Source organism: Ursus americanus, chromosome 13 (genome assembly GCF_024610735.1).
Source record: "Ursus americanus isolate L20-20 chromosome 13, mUrsAme1.1.p, whole genome shotgun sequence".
Classification (NCBI taxonomy): Eukaryota; Metazoa; Chordata; class Mammalia; order Carnivora; family Ursidae; genus Ursus; species Ursus americanus.
The window spans coordinates 4,072,460-4,086,744 of record NC_142139.1 but is presented as its reverse complement, the minus strand read 5'-3'; the positions used below and the strand labels follow the sequence as shown (position 1 = coordinate 4,086,744).

Sequence of the window (14,285 nt, the reverse complement as noted above, 5' to 3'; positions counted from 1 at the left end):
AGAACTACTTTACCTAATTTGGGGCTGAACATTTAGAATGTTACTTCAGCTTTTAAGACCGGGTCTTGTTTTATTGTATTACCTGATGTTTTTTAAAAATCAGTTGCTCGTGGGGTGGGAGTGCCTGGGTAGCTCAGTCAGTTAAGGGACTGACTGTTGGTTCACCTCAGGGTCATGAGATGGAGCCCTTCGTCAGGCTCTGTGCTTCGTCCAGAATCTGCTTGGGACTCTCCCTCTCCCTCTGCCCTGCTTTCTCTCTCTGGCTCTCTCTCTCAAATAAATAAATCTTTTTTAAAAAATCAGTTGGGGGGTGTTGGGGATGAGTTATTTTTACTTTATTGTCAATTGTTGAGGAAATATCACTTCAAGATAGCCCTAATGAAAATTGTTCTTTTTATCTCATGGCTCAGTTAACTTTTGAAGTTCTAAAAATGCAGTGGCAACATAACGCCATCATTCAAATGTTTAGCACTGTGAAAAATTTCAGATATATTATTTGATGATATTTCTCTTTTGTTGGGAAATGGAAATGTCATTTATATAGTAAGAAAACGTCTAAAAGGTAACTTACGTGGTATGTGAATGTGAAATGTGCTGCTGATGGCGTTCTCCCTGACAGTCGTCCCTACTGTGGCAGTGATGGATTTTCCCCAATCCATCAGTTATTCCCCTATTTCAGCCTTTTTCTCCCTCTACCACCTCACCCCCAATGAAGAACATGTATGTATGCAGGGTCTTGGGAATTAGGGTTTCAGTCTGACTGACCCTTTAGGGAGACAAATCCAGGGTTGTGAAGATGGAACCTATGGTCTTTGACGTGTTAGCCCAGTGCTTCCACTAAGTGGGGGAAAAAAAAATCAGTCATGGACATCTGGGGAAAATACTGTCGTTAATACCTCAGTGAACAGAATCTGAATCTAACAGATTCACCAAAGTAGCAGAGAGGAATTGATTATGAAGAAGAGTATTTGTGTGATTATTTGTAGTCTTCAGTTGTTAGAATGATAGGTTTAGGAAATATAACCACTTTATGTGGGCACTGTGATTTAGAAGTTCCTGTAAGTATTTTTCCATAAATTTCAAAAAGATGTTTGAACTTTCAAGTAGGGAATGAGATATTTCTGATTTTCATGTAGCAGTTAAAATGGTGATCTTGGAGGTCTTATGATGGTTGTTATAGAGAATAGCCTTTTCACATTTTATTTTAAAAAGCTTTTCAGATATTTAATGATAGAGATGTCCGTGTGGTACATAGGAATCTCCTGCCTAAAAAGTGATTAACTAATCAAAGCAAATACAGTTTAATATTTAGGGACTACTCCCAAATAAATGCTTCTGAGTTTTAAAATTTGTAATTTTTATATTTTTTGAACTAAATATGCAAACATCTCAGATACTTCTTTTATAGTTGGGCTGTTTTGTTGGGGTTTTTTTTAATGGTGAGGAGGAGAATCTGTTTTAGATAAGGAATAATTGAAGATTTCTGTTGAAAGCCTTTTGAGAACAACAAATAATCTTTCTAACAAATCTAAATTATAGTCTCTGACTTGGTAACAATAGAAAATAACCCCTAAAACGATCTTAAACACTTTTCAGCTGTAAACACAGTTAATGCTTAATAAGTATTTGTGGGATTTATTCCTTAGTTCAGCCACTTCTCCTTTCAAAACAATAATTTATTAAGTCAATGTAATAAAAATCTGCTGGTATTCATATATTATCCCTAAGCATCTTGAAAATTAAGCATCTCTTCTTTAAATCAGCATTTCTGTCTCCAGCCACGCCCCCCCATACTAATCATTTTGAAATTTTGATAGAATAGAAGGTATTTATTGTTAGTACATATATTAAAATTTTGAGGTCAGTGCATTGAACAGTCACTCATTGTTTAGGAAAGATTTGTGGCCACGGAATAAATGTTAGTGGGTGTAGAGTGGAGGAAAGGGGTGTGGTCAGGAAACAGTTACCTTACCCTGTTATCTGCTGCTTTGGTTTATTCTGTTACATTTTAGGATGTATTTATTTTAGACATATTTCTTGCGATATTTTGCAGTTTGCACAATTACAGAAGCTTTTCAGTTTTTAACTACAAGGCTATGTCCATTTTTCTTTTTAAGGGTCCGACTGAAGTAAGTTTCAGTCTTTGGTTTTTAATACCCAACAGCTGTCTTTAATGTGGCTGAGATCCAAAACACTTTAACCGGAAGGCAGCCTCTCTTTTCACCCCTAACCATGCTTGTGCCTTCTTGCTCTTTAACTCTGTCCTTAGCAGGACTTAGTGTTTGTGTAACTGACATCCCCAGTGATAAGTTTTCGGCTAAGGTGTCAGGAGCAGGGTGACCATTTGTGTTTGAGCTTAAGGTGGGAGCAGCCCCGAGGAATCCTTGTTACTTGAATTTGCATTACAGACAACTGCTTGTTTACTGCATCTGTTGCCCGCAGGTGTTAGAACTAGAAAAACACCTGGGGGTGGGGGAGGGCCCTGACCTCCCCTTCCTCACAAAGAATCTTCCGTTTGCACATAACTGCATATAAATTCAGCAACCTGCAGCTCGGGCCAGTCGGCATGCACGGAAATGTTTCTTTTGGTAGCTCATTTTAACAATTCTACATGGTTTTGCTCTGCTTTAAAACAAACCCTGACGTGTGCTTGCACAGCTCTTACCTATTACCTGTTATCTACTCAAGAGAACCGAACCACCTTTGCCAATCCAGCTTTTTTCCTTCTGAAGGGAAATTTTAATTGGCTAATTACATCCTTCAGAACTGGAATTCTTAGAGGTGTGTTTATGCCGGAAATCTTATGAATGAGTGTCTCACAGAATTTTAAATAAGAATTCTTAGCTCAGATAAATCAGGCCTAACAAGAAAGCTCCTGTAATAATAACACATTTGGTGTCGGTTCCTAAAGCACAGTGAAGCTTGGCTTGAGTTGGAGTAAGAAGATGCCGAAGCTTGTTAAATATTTCAGAGCAAGGACCCTAGAGAGTTTATTAAAAGCATCCTCCCAAGCCTTTCTTTCTGTGAATCTTATTTGTGGCAGTCCCTGTCGGCCAATGGTAAAGTATTAAAAGAAAAAAATAGTTTGTTACCACCATTGGGTCCTGGCACTTGGGTGCCTGAATACCGCGTGAGCCGTGAGTTTGTCTGGCTTCAACATAGTGAAAGTTCCCACTGGCCTAATACGCTGTGGTCGTTAATCTTGGGTGTCAAACTTACATCTGTCCTTTAGGCAACCCAAGTTTTTAACACCTCTGAACAGAAACCTCTCATTTCTCTTCAGATGCTCGGGGAGGGCAAAGCAGCAGACTTGGTGCAGGAAGCTACAGCAAACGTTGCAGCTGGGTCACGGCGACCGCAGTGACACCTGGTCAGCATGGTGCTGCTGACTTCATCGTGTTTGCTGCTTTGTGCTCCTTCTCAGGATGGCTTTTTAGGTGGGAAAGGAAGACGCTTGTATTTCATCTTCCCTTTTTTCCTTATTTTTAGTAGACATTGCTATTTAGATGTTTCAAGGGATCTTTTTTCATTATTTTGAGCATCTCATTTCTACTGTATGGTTTTTACCTTAAGGGATCATCATTTTGATTTCTGATGAACAGAATTATACCTATTATAACTTCGTCTTAATCTACCCCCGTGTTTGTATTCGCTTACAGACAGCTTAAATTTGATATTTGCCATTGTCACATCTCGCATTAGGAACTAAGTATGCTTACGCTTATCAGTAAGCTTATTTTTATACCAGTGACCATCACACCGCTGCATAGCTTTGAAAATACAGAAATAATAATTCAAGAATAGAGGGAGACTATGGCTTATATTTTGAGCAAGATTTTTAAGATGGAGTGTGTTCACCTTTCTACAAGAAGGTACTTAATTTGACTTAGTGATAAATTATTTTAAATTTTCTAGTCTAAGTTGCATACTTCCTGAAGCTAAGTATATTAAAATTTCCTCTTTACCCCAAGTGCAGGAGAACCTAAATTTTAGAAGGTACGTTTTATCTCAAATTTGAATGTGGATATCAGGAGAAGGTGTGGGGAAATTCCTCAGGGCCCTCAAACTCTCTGTTTGATTCATTTTTAATTGTGCTGCTATAAAGTTGGGAAGGATCTCAGTCAGAATAATTGGAAGCTGTTGCCACCCCTTCTCCCCCAACTTCATATATCTCAGGTATCTCATGACCAAACGGTTTGCTTACTCACGTGTCCCGGGGAGCCATACTACCTACATAGGACCTTTCAGGAGCTAACACTGACCTTGCATGACTTGTGCGGCCAAAGTATGATCCTTATTCAGCTATGTTCTTTTTGAAATGACTCTAGAAATTTCTTTTTTTTTTTTTTTTTTAAGATTTTATTTATTTATTTATTTGACAGAGATAGAGACAGCCAGCAAGAGAGGGAACACAAGCAGGGGGAGTGGGAGAGGAAGAAGCAGGCTCATAGCGGAAGAGCCTGATGTGGGGCTCGATCCCATAATGCCGGGATCACGCCCTGAGCCGAAGGCAGACGCTTAACCGCTGTGCCACCCAGGCGCCCCTGAAATGACTCTAGAAATTTCTTGTTCGTTCATAAAAACATGAGCATAACCCAGTTTCACAAAAACAAGACCATTGAGCCGATCTGCAGAAAATCTTACTCTTTGAAGTACCCTCCCCCTGCTCCCATACAGGTCTGGTACTTGCTCTCATCAACCCCAGTATTTTGATCCAGTTTCTGTTGTGGTCAAAGACTCCTGTGATTTAACAGGACAGAGATAGGACCTCACAAATGGGTTCATCTGGACTTGATCTTGTAGCCTCACATGTATTCTTTCGTAATATCAATTGAGAAAAATTTCCAGCTTTTGAGTCTTGTTTTGTTGTTGTATCTGTTTTTAACTAATCTTGTTAGTTCTTTAAGCAGAACCATTTTTGGTTAATGTGACTGACATTTCTGTAGTCAGTCAGATCATTCGGTTCCTGTCTGACTCCTTTGTTCCTCATTTATGTATTATAGACATGATTGGAATTTTATAAAACTGGTTTCCCTTTGATTTCAAGATAGACTGAGAATTTAAAGAGAAAATAAGCCAGCACTCCTCCATAGGTTAGCAGAAAACCGCATGTTTTATTACCAGGCAAAAGTAGAGCTCAGCATTATATAGGTGCTGCTGTTATGGGAGTCAAGATTTTTAAAAAGAAGAAATTCATTTAAAACTTGTGTATCTTTAAAATTATTACTTAAGGGGCACCTGGGTGGCTTAGTCGATTAAGCAACCTACTTTTGATCTTAGCTCAGGTCTTGATCTCAGAGTCGTGAGTTCAAGCCCCCGGCTACTTAAATAAAATAAAATGATTACTTAAGTGATTATGCCAAACCAAGAGAGTCTATAGAAAGCTAATACTGTAGTAATCAAGAAACTTGTACTGCTTTGTACCGTCCTGACATGTCCTTACTCATTTGGAAAAGGCAGCCATTGGACTTTGTTTAAATAATTTAAAAAATATATTTGAGATCATGATTACTTTTTCTTTTTCTTTTTTTCTTAATTTTTTTTTTTTAAAGATTTTATTTATTTATGTGACAGAGAGACAGCCAGCGAGAGAGGGAACACAGCAGGCGAGTGAGAGAGGAAGAAGCAGGCTCCCAGCGGAGGAGCCCGATGTGGGACTCGATCCCGGAACGCCGGGATCACGCCCTGAGCCGAAGGCAGACGCTTTTAACGACTGCGCTACCCAGGCGCCCCTCTTTTTTTCTTAATTTTTTAAAAAAAGATTTTATTTATTTATTTGACAGAGAGGGAACACAAGCAGGGGGAATAAGAAAGGGAGAGGCAGGCTTCCCGCTAAGCAGGGAGCCTGAAGCGGGCGGGGCTCCATCCCAGGACCCTGGGATCAAGACCTGAGTCAAAGGCAGACACTTAGCGACGGAGCCACCCAGGCACCTCAATCATGATTACTTTTTCAATATTAATTATGACCTTATGAAGTCACAGTATAAGACCTGTAGACTTTGCTACAAGCCCTTAAGTCATTTTAGGCACATAGATGATTCAATCTTTATCAAATTTGGAGATGCAAAGCCAGAAAATGACCTAGAGACCAACCACAAAGGTTGAGTGGGATGTAGGGATAGACAAGTAGAGGTATTAAAATACACTGAAGGGGAGAGTGGGGAGTTGAGTAGAGATGAATAGGAAATAGGGATTGCTAATTCCAGAGATCCGATAATGTAGACAATCTAGCCGAGTATTTAACAGGATGTTCAGGGGATTTTAAAGTCTCTGTGAAATGACACATTTACACACAATACCCACTCCAGCTAGATTGTAAACCTGCTGAAATTAGCTGCTTGCTGTATATAGATCAGTCATAAAGCTCACTGAGGATTTGCGTGGGGAATATTGCAAGGGCATTACAGAGCAAACAAGAATTTTGCTTACCTGTCCGTTTTTCCCATCTGTAGGAGAAATATGACTGGAAGAGATGTTGCATCACAGAGAGCCTAGAAATGTCTTTTATTTTTGTAGCTAACTAGGGGCAAGTAGACTCTAAAAAAGTTTGATTGCTGACCATCGTTTCTAGTTATGCCCACAAGTAATTCCGTGTGCAACTTGATAGTTTTTCAGAGTCAAGTTTTGATCTTCATCACAGTAATTCATTGTTGATGTTATGTTCACTTTAAGAAAGAGGCCTATTGCTTCTTTACATAGAGAAAGGTTGTATGAGGGTTAGATAAAGGGAAGTCTCTGTAATATAAAAAGAAGAGTGGCTCTGGTGTAGCTTTAATTTTCCTTTATTATTGTCAACTTTTGAATGAAACAGTTACCAAAACAAAACAAAAAAAAATTTTTTTAAGTGGGCTCCACGCTATGCAGGGCTTGAACTCAAGACTCTGAGATCAAGACCTGAGCTGAGAACAAGAGTCAGATGCTTAACCGACTGAGCCACCCAGGTGCCCGCCAAAACAAATTTTTTTTTTTTTAAAAGATTTTATTTATTTATTTGACAGAGATAGAGACAGCCAGTGAGAGAGGGAACACAAGCAGGGGGAGTGGGAGAGGAAGAAGCAGGCTCATAACGGAGGAGCCTGATGTGGGACTCGATCCCAGAACGCTGGGATCACGCCCTGAGCCGAAGGCAGACGCCCAACCGCTGTGCCACCCAGGCGCCCCTCAAAACAAATTTTTTAATGCTGACAACTAAGATATCTTTATAAGTCCTTTTTTTTTCAATCCTGAAAAATTTTACAGTAAAACCTATCAACTGTTGATGATAGTTGATCATCTGGTCAATTGATCAGGGGTTATTGATGAATTTTGAGACAGTTCCATTCAACCTAGCACAGAACAGACACTTCAGTAGATTTGCTGAGTAAAAAATGTACTAGAAATTTTTCATGTATGTTTTTTGGGTATTTCCAAGTGATCTCTCTTTATCAAACCAAATGCTATGTGAAAAGCAAAATCTGACAGTGTCTGCTAAATAATCTTTAGTATTTTATTATTTTACTTTTTCTCTGATTTGTTGCATCAGTGAAAAGAGAGAACATTAGACTAGAGTCTTTAATGAGAAAGTCAAAGTTGCTCCTTACAGACTGTTACGTTTCCAAATAACAGGTAAAAACAGTCAGCCAGGAGCTCGCTGCAATAATGAAAAAAGAATGGGACTGGACCCTCATATGAGGACTGGTTATAAGAAGTACTTTCTTTCTTAGTCCTAGAAACCTGACTGAAGAAAAGGAGGTGATAGAAACACTTTCTTCCAAAGGGTGCTTGCGATGCAAATATAATAGTAATAAAAAGAAAACCACTTTCTATTATGTTTTAGTATCATATGGTTAATGCTTTTCAGTTTATTTTTATTCTTTTCCAGATAGAAAGGACATTTTTTTTTAGTAACGAGATATTTTCAGATATTAAAAAATTCTTTGTGTTCTTTCTAAGTAGATGTGGCAATATCAGTGCTGACTTTTCTAGGCCAATGTGTACTATAAATTGTGTCCTTCCACAGTGTTGAGAGCATGTTTGAGTCCTGGGTAGGTGGAGTAGGCAGTCCCCTGTGATGGGGAGCCTGTGGAGAACAGCAGTACTGAGTGAGATGTCAGAGACCTGGGGGCTAGTCCCTAAGTCCATCATTCTTCCTCAAAGCTGTGGGGAGGTATTTAAATTCCATCAGCCTTTGTTTCCTCATTTATAAGATAGCCTATTAATATCTCACTTGCATACTTTACATGGTGGATGTGAAATTCAGATGGCACGAAGCCCGTAAAAGTATTCCGTTTTCTAGCTTAGGGAGCAAAGCACAAGTGTCAGATGGTGTGAGCCAGTGCGCAGCCCCCACCTGGTGGGAATTGTGTAGCCACAAGGGGTGTTTGGCTGTACCCAGGGAACTACTGAGAAAGGGAAGAAGGTTTTGGGTTTTACTGTGCCATCATGCTGACCTGGAATTTGGACGCTGTGTGAAGGCCTTACGTTCACCTTTAGAAAGTACTTTCACAAATTAGTTTGGGGATTGTCATTACGTCCTTTACAGAGGTGGCTTTCTTCTCTCGAGCTCCTTTTTCTCTCTCCAATCATCTTAGGAGAGACCTGATTTTTCTCCTTAGCACCATAGGGAATGAGATGTGTGAAGGAACAGATTTCTAAATCTCATATTCGCGAAAAATCTCATGTCCTTCTAATACTTGATATGAAATTGCCAGATGACTCTTAACTCCTTGGCTGGAGGTAAGAATATTTTTTTGGTTAGGAGACTTTTCTCCTTAATCCTTCAGGAGCCGAGCCTCTTCTCTCCGCTGCAAAAGTTATATAGACAGGAGCTCCAAGAGCCATGTGAACGTAGAGGATGACAGGCAAGTTATTTTTGCCCCCTTTGAATTTTCTTCTAACTTTAATCTTTCCAGCTTTTCTGGCACCTACAAGGATCAGGTCCAAGGGGTATGTTGGCCCAGCAGCAAGGAGAAATCAGTGGTTTTCTAGCTTTGTGGAAAATTCCAGCTTCCATCCTTTCAAGACTTCACTTTTTCTCTCAATAAAACCCAGTGAATGTTAAATATATTTCAATATGGAGTCAGCATTCTTGGCAAAGAGTTCTTCCATTTTAAAAGTATGTATATATCTCATAATAATTATGAGCACGTATCATCTTGGTGCACTGGTTCAGACGACTTGGATCCAGAAAAAGGTACTGTGGTCTTATCTCAAGTGTGTTAGACTTTGTCTTTGACTCCAACACTTAGATTTGTTTAAAAGTCTGGAATAAACCCAAAAGTACTGAAGTAAAAAATTGTTTACTGTTTACTGCAAATTGAGCTAGCCAGTTAGCTAGCTGGCAGGGTTGGGAAAAGAATTAAGTCTCCCAAACATAGCTTGAATTGGTTTTTGCTCATTTGTGTGTATGCATTAAAACTCAGGATTTTGTTTTTTTGAAAGGGAAAACAACTACCTTTTTTTTTTTTTTTTTTTTTTAAGAAACTACTACTTCGAGCTAGATACTGTTCCTTAATTTAATCCTAACTGAAAACTGTGGGTGAGTTTTATAGTCCCCATGTTAGAGATAAGAGGCCATCCCCAGGGCCAGCAGTAACCTGCCTCAGTTTAATAAGCTGTAGAGTTAGTGCCCTTCCTTAATATATAAAGATGTGTTTATTTTCATTAAAAATAACCACATTTGCCATTCAGAACATAAAACACTAAATGAATCATAATATTGATTAAAATGTAAAACAGAAAAGTAGTCATTATTTTGATGATTTTGTTAGAAATCTCAGTAATGCTTAACTATTTTTTGTGAAAATAAAAAGAATACTTTTATTTAAAAAAGTAATACATGGTCACTAGAGAAATTAGAAACCTCAGATAAGCAAGAGGAATAACTGTCAGAGATGATCACTCCTAAAACTAGCTATGTAGCCTTTTAGGCCTTTTTCTATGCACATACAGAAATATACATAAGTATATATTTTATACATTCATAGCAATGGGAACACGATACACCATTACATAACTTGATTTTTTTCCCACCAAGATACAGTGGATATCTCTTTCACTCTTTTGTAACATCATTTTTAATGATTGTCTAACTTATGTAATCAGTCTTTTGTTGAAGACATTTTTCCCTGTCTTAGGCAACGTTGTGATGAAATGCATATTTTATAACTAAATCTCCGCACAGTTTCTATTTCCTTGGAATAAATTGTTAGAAGTAGAATTTGCAGAGTCAAAGGCAGTGAATACACCGTATTTTTAAGTTGGGATTAACCCAACATTGCAATTTAACCTTTAAAAAAAACACATATATTTAAAATCAGTATTTAAAAGTATGTACTTGACAAACGTTCAAGTTTGGTTATGGTTGGTGTTTTAAGACTGATAATTTTCATGCCTCTCCAGTCAAGAATCAGTCCAGCGCTACAGAAGAAGTCAGACAGATGGAGAGCAGAGTATCAGTTTATTTATTAATGAGGCTGGATTGGAGAATGTGGCTTGAACCATGACATGAATTTGGACTTCTTTGACTTCCCCAAAATGAACCCATCAGCAAGCCACAGGCTTCCCCAGCAGAGGTAGGGAACTTACGTCCTGGAGAACTGGAGGTGAGAACAAATCCATGCTTGGACAAGCTGGCCCCCAAAGAGAGAACAAAGAGTCAGTCTGTCCTTGTTCATTTTCTTCTCCAAATCACCAGAGATGAGTAGCTCTCCCTTGTGAAGAGGAATGAGGGGAGGGGAGAGGAAAAGGCTACCGCAGCTGCCCAGAGACCAGAAGTTGTACTTTATTGGCCAAGCTAGGGAGGAGGGCAGAAGGACAGAGTGGCTGTCCCCTTAGTCATAATCCTTGATGGACTGCTCAGACTGTGGGCCAGAGACAGTAATGGTAAAATACAGACACACACCTGATGGGAGTCGCAGCAGAGTGCTGCTGGGGGAGTGCGAAGATCCAGATCCCAGTGGTCTGTAACTGACTCTCTGTGTGTTCTTCAGCCAGTTACTTATTCTTTCTGGACCTTAGTTTGTTCACCTATAACATAGATGGCCACCTGTTCTATTTGCAGAAATACACAGTACTCTGTGTTAGTGCAAGTGTTCCTAGAACAGGGGCTGACTTCATCGGATTTACTAGTGTTCTTGTTAAAAAGACAGATAACCTGGGCCCCTCAGATGTCCTGAACCAGAAGCCACAGGCGGGTTGTGCTTATACACTTTTCACATGCTGCTTTATTGATTCTTACCTAAAGTAAGGTTTGGAAGAATCCTGACCCAGTAGATGCTTAATAATTTAACTAGGATTCAGAATACCTCTGTGACTTGCACAGGTGTCAAACCAAGAAAGCGGTAGAGCACTCTGGGCACTTCAGCCCCAGAGCTCACATTCTCTCCGCTCCGCCCTGTCTAGCCCTATCCTCCGTAGAGACCACTGGCACTCAGTTCCCTTCTAGTCAGCTCAGGTTTCCTTCTCGAGTGCCCTGCTCCATTGGCTATGGAATAAAACCCACATTCTTTAGCATTATTTTCAAAGCTTTCCACAGTATGGAACCATCTACCTTGCAAGGTTTGTCTCCTCACTGCCCTACCCTGCAGCTTACCATTCAGCTGCATTTCCAGATCTGCACCCAAACCCTTTCCCAAATCTCCCATCTTCAGTTTCTTATCTTGGTCTCCCTGAAATGCCGTGCTCCCTCTTCCCTGCCGGCACGATCTTGTTCATCCTGAAAGGTCCAGGCTAAATGGTACCTCCTTTGTGAAGCCCCTCCTGATTCTACCACCAGATAAAACTAAGTGCTGTCTCCTGAGGGTTCCCACAGGACTTTCATAACTGTTACCGTGTCTTATAATAGTTGCTTGTCTCTGTGTCTGTATTTCTCTCTAGTTGTTAGTTCCTTCAGGGTAGGGCACATGTCTTATTCGTCTCTGTTGCCCAGAACCTGTTACACTACCTCGCATAGGGCAGGTTACTTCCCAGATGTTTGTGGAATAAATTCAGAAAATTTTAATTTCCACCAACACAGGGCAATAATATCAGATGTCATTCCATATTTAAATGGAGACTCTTAAAAAAAATAAGGTCATACAGATCACAGAGCTGGAACTGCGCTTAGAAATTCTCTGAGCTTTCAACATGGAGTCTATAGACTAGACATTAGCTATCAGTTTTGAGTATATCCTACATAGAAACTGTTCTAAGTAGTTTGTATGTATTTGCTCATCCTCAGAAAAACCTGATAATATTCCTAATATCCCAATTTTACAGATGAGACTGGGGCATAAAGAGGATTGAGAAACTGAGCCATAGAGGCTGTAGACAGGACTAAGGACCACTGTAAAACAGATCAAGAAGTGGGAGGTCAAATAATGTAGGACATTTGCTCCGATCACACACCTAGTAAGTAGTGGTACCATAATTGGGGCCCAGGTCTTGACTCCTACTGCTGAGTGCCTTCTGCACCTCCAGGGTCTTATTATCATCACTACCACTGGCACACAGAAGATGCCAGGGGACCGTGCAATCAGTCAGCTTCTCACCAGTAAGATGTAGCTGATTCTTATAAAGGTTTTGTGAATATACAATGAGATCGTATATGAAATTATAAATTTCTTTAACGGTATATTTAGCTGCTGTGCTAATGGAGAATATGGAATTCAGAGGAAAACCAGTTAGATGCCCCAGGAGGGGATATGTATAAAAGATGGCAAAAGTTCTAGCTTGATGATGAGGGGACAGCATTAGTGGAAATAATGAATTTAGAAAGAGCAGCAAGTTTCAGGACAGACATTCATGAGTTTGGCTTAAGGATTATCCTGTGTTTCTCTTTCATGCTAAGAAAACAAAAATTAACCAATATCTGGAACCAAAGATTTTATATTATGGCCATCATTTTGGTCCGTGATTGATTGATTTTTTTTTAAAGGATTTATTTATTTGACAGAGAGAAAGCTTGTACTAGTGAGAGGGGCAGAGGGAGAAGGAGAGAGAATCTCAGGCAGACTCCATGCTGAGTGCTGAGCCTGATGTGGGGCTCGATGCCAGGACCCTGAGATCATGACCTGAGCCAAAACCAAGAGCTGGACACTTAACCCACCCGCTGTGCCACCCAGGCCCCCCTAGGTCCATGATTTATTTAAATCAGCAGTGCCTCACAAAATCATTTCATTTACTCTGAAGCTGCCTGGATTTTGACCAGAAGCCTCTGTATGATTATGAGACATATAACTGCATTTTGCCCAGAGGTGAGGATAGTAGTAGTATTAATATACTAGTATGTATGTGATATCTAATGAATGCATTTACATGCATTTTTCTTATTAAATCCTTGAAGTGACTATTACTAGTCTTTCCGTGTTTCCAGTAAAGAAACTGGGGCACAGAGAAGTTATTTGATTGCTGTAGTCACAAAGTTTTAGTAAGTGGTAGAACTTGGATTCAAAGCCAGGTATCCCTGATTCAGGAGCCGGGACCCAATTCATAAATTAGTTCCTCCCTTGGAAAGGTATTGAGAAGAATCCGTAGTCAATGTCAGTAAACTACTTTGAGGATTAAAATGTCTGTATGTGTGTTTTATTAAACAGTGGAAACGGTTCAACTTTAGTGGTGGCTTAAATAACAGGTTCTCAGAATAAATTGTCTTCTGGTTCATTCAACACATAACCATGTGATTGCTTTAATGTGTTCTTGAAAATTCCTGGGAAATATTTGTTCTTTGGGTGTATCAGACTCATTTTGATAAATGTCTCATTTTTATGGGAATCCCTATTGCTCACTTCTGGGGCCCAGTGTCCCCAAGTCTGAGGGACTAAACAGATTAATCAGTAGCTGGTTGGCCAAGGGTTTTGTGACTCTTGGAATCTCTTTGATAAATGATGTTGCCTCTTTATTGCATAAGAACTGAGCATTTACAGGCAAAAATCTACTGCCAAAGTGTTCTTTGCACAATAAGCAATTAAAATGTGGTATGAGCTTCATTTTTAGGAGCTGTTAGTGGTGATTTTGTGATATCATGATGTTAGGTTAAGTAAGAGAAATTAGTTTAGAATTAACTGGAATGGTGATCGTTCCTGAGAAGTTGCAACAGTGGGTTTCCTTTAAAAAGTGAGGAAACTTTTCTTATTATGGAGATACTTATTAGGAGTAATCTTTTCTCTCAAAAAAAATGTCTTTTATTTTTTGGTTGTTTTTAAAAAAGTAATATTTTTTTCTTTAAAAATTGTGGGAATTCATTAAAGAATAGAAAAAAGTAAAACTATCTGTATTTCCATCATTCAGATACAATGGTTCGTTTATATATATGTACACATACATAT

At 39.3% G+C, this 14,285-nt stretch overlaps 1 protein-coding gene across 6 annotated transcripts in view; it reads left to right on the top strand.

The window, feature by feature from the left end:
• The window catches only part of LEF1 (lymphoid enhancer binding factor 1), a 117,480-nt gene that overhangs the window by 6,001 nt on the left and 97,194 nt on the right, over window positions 1-14,285 (top strand). The gene's annotated exons all lie outside the window — the stretch shown is intronic.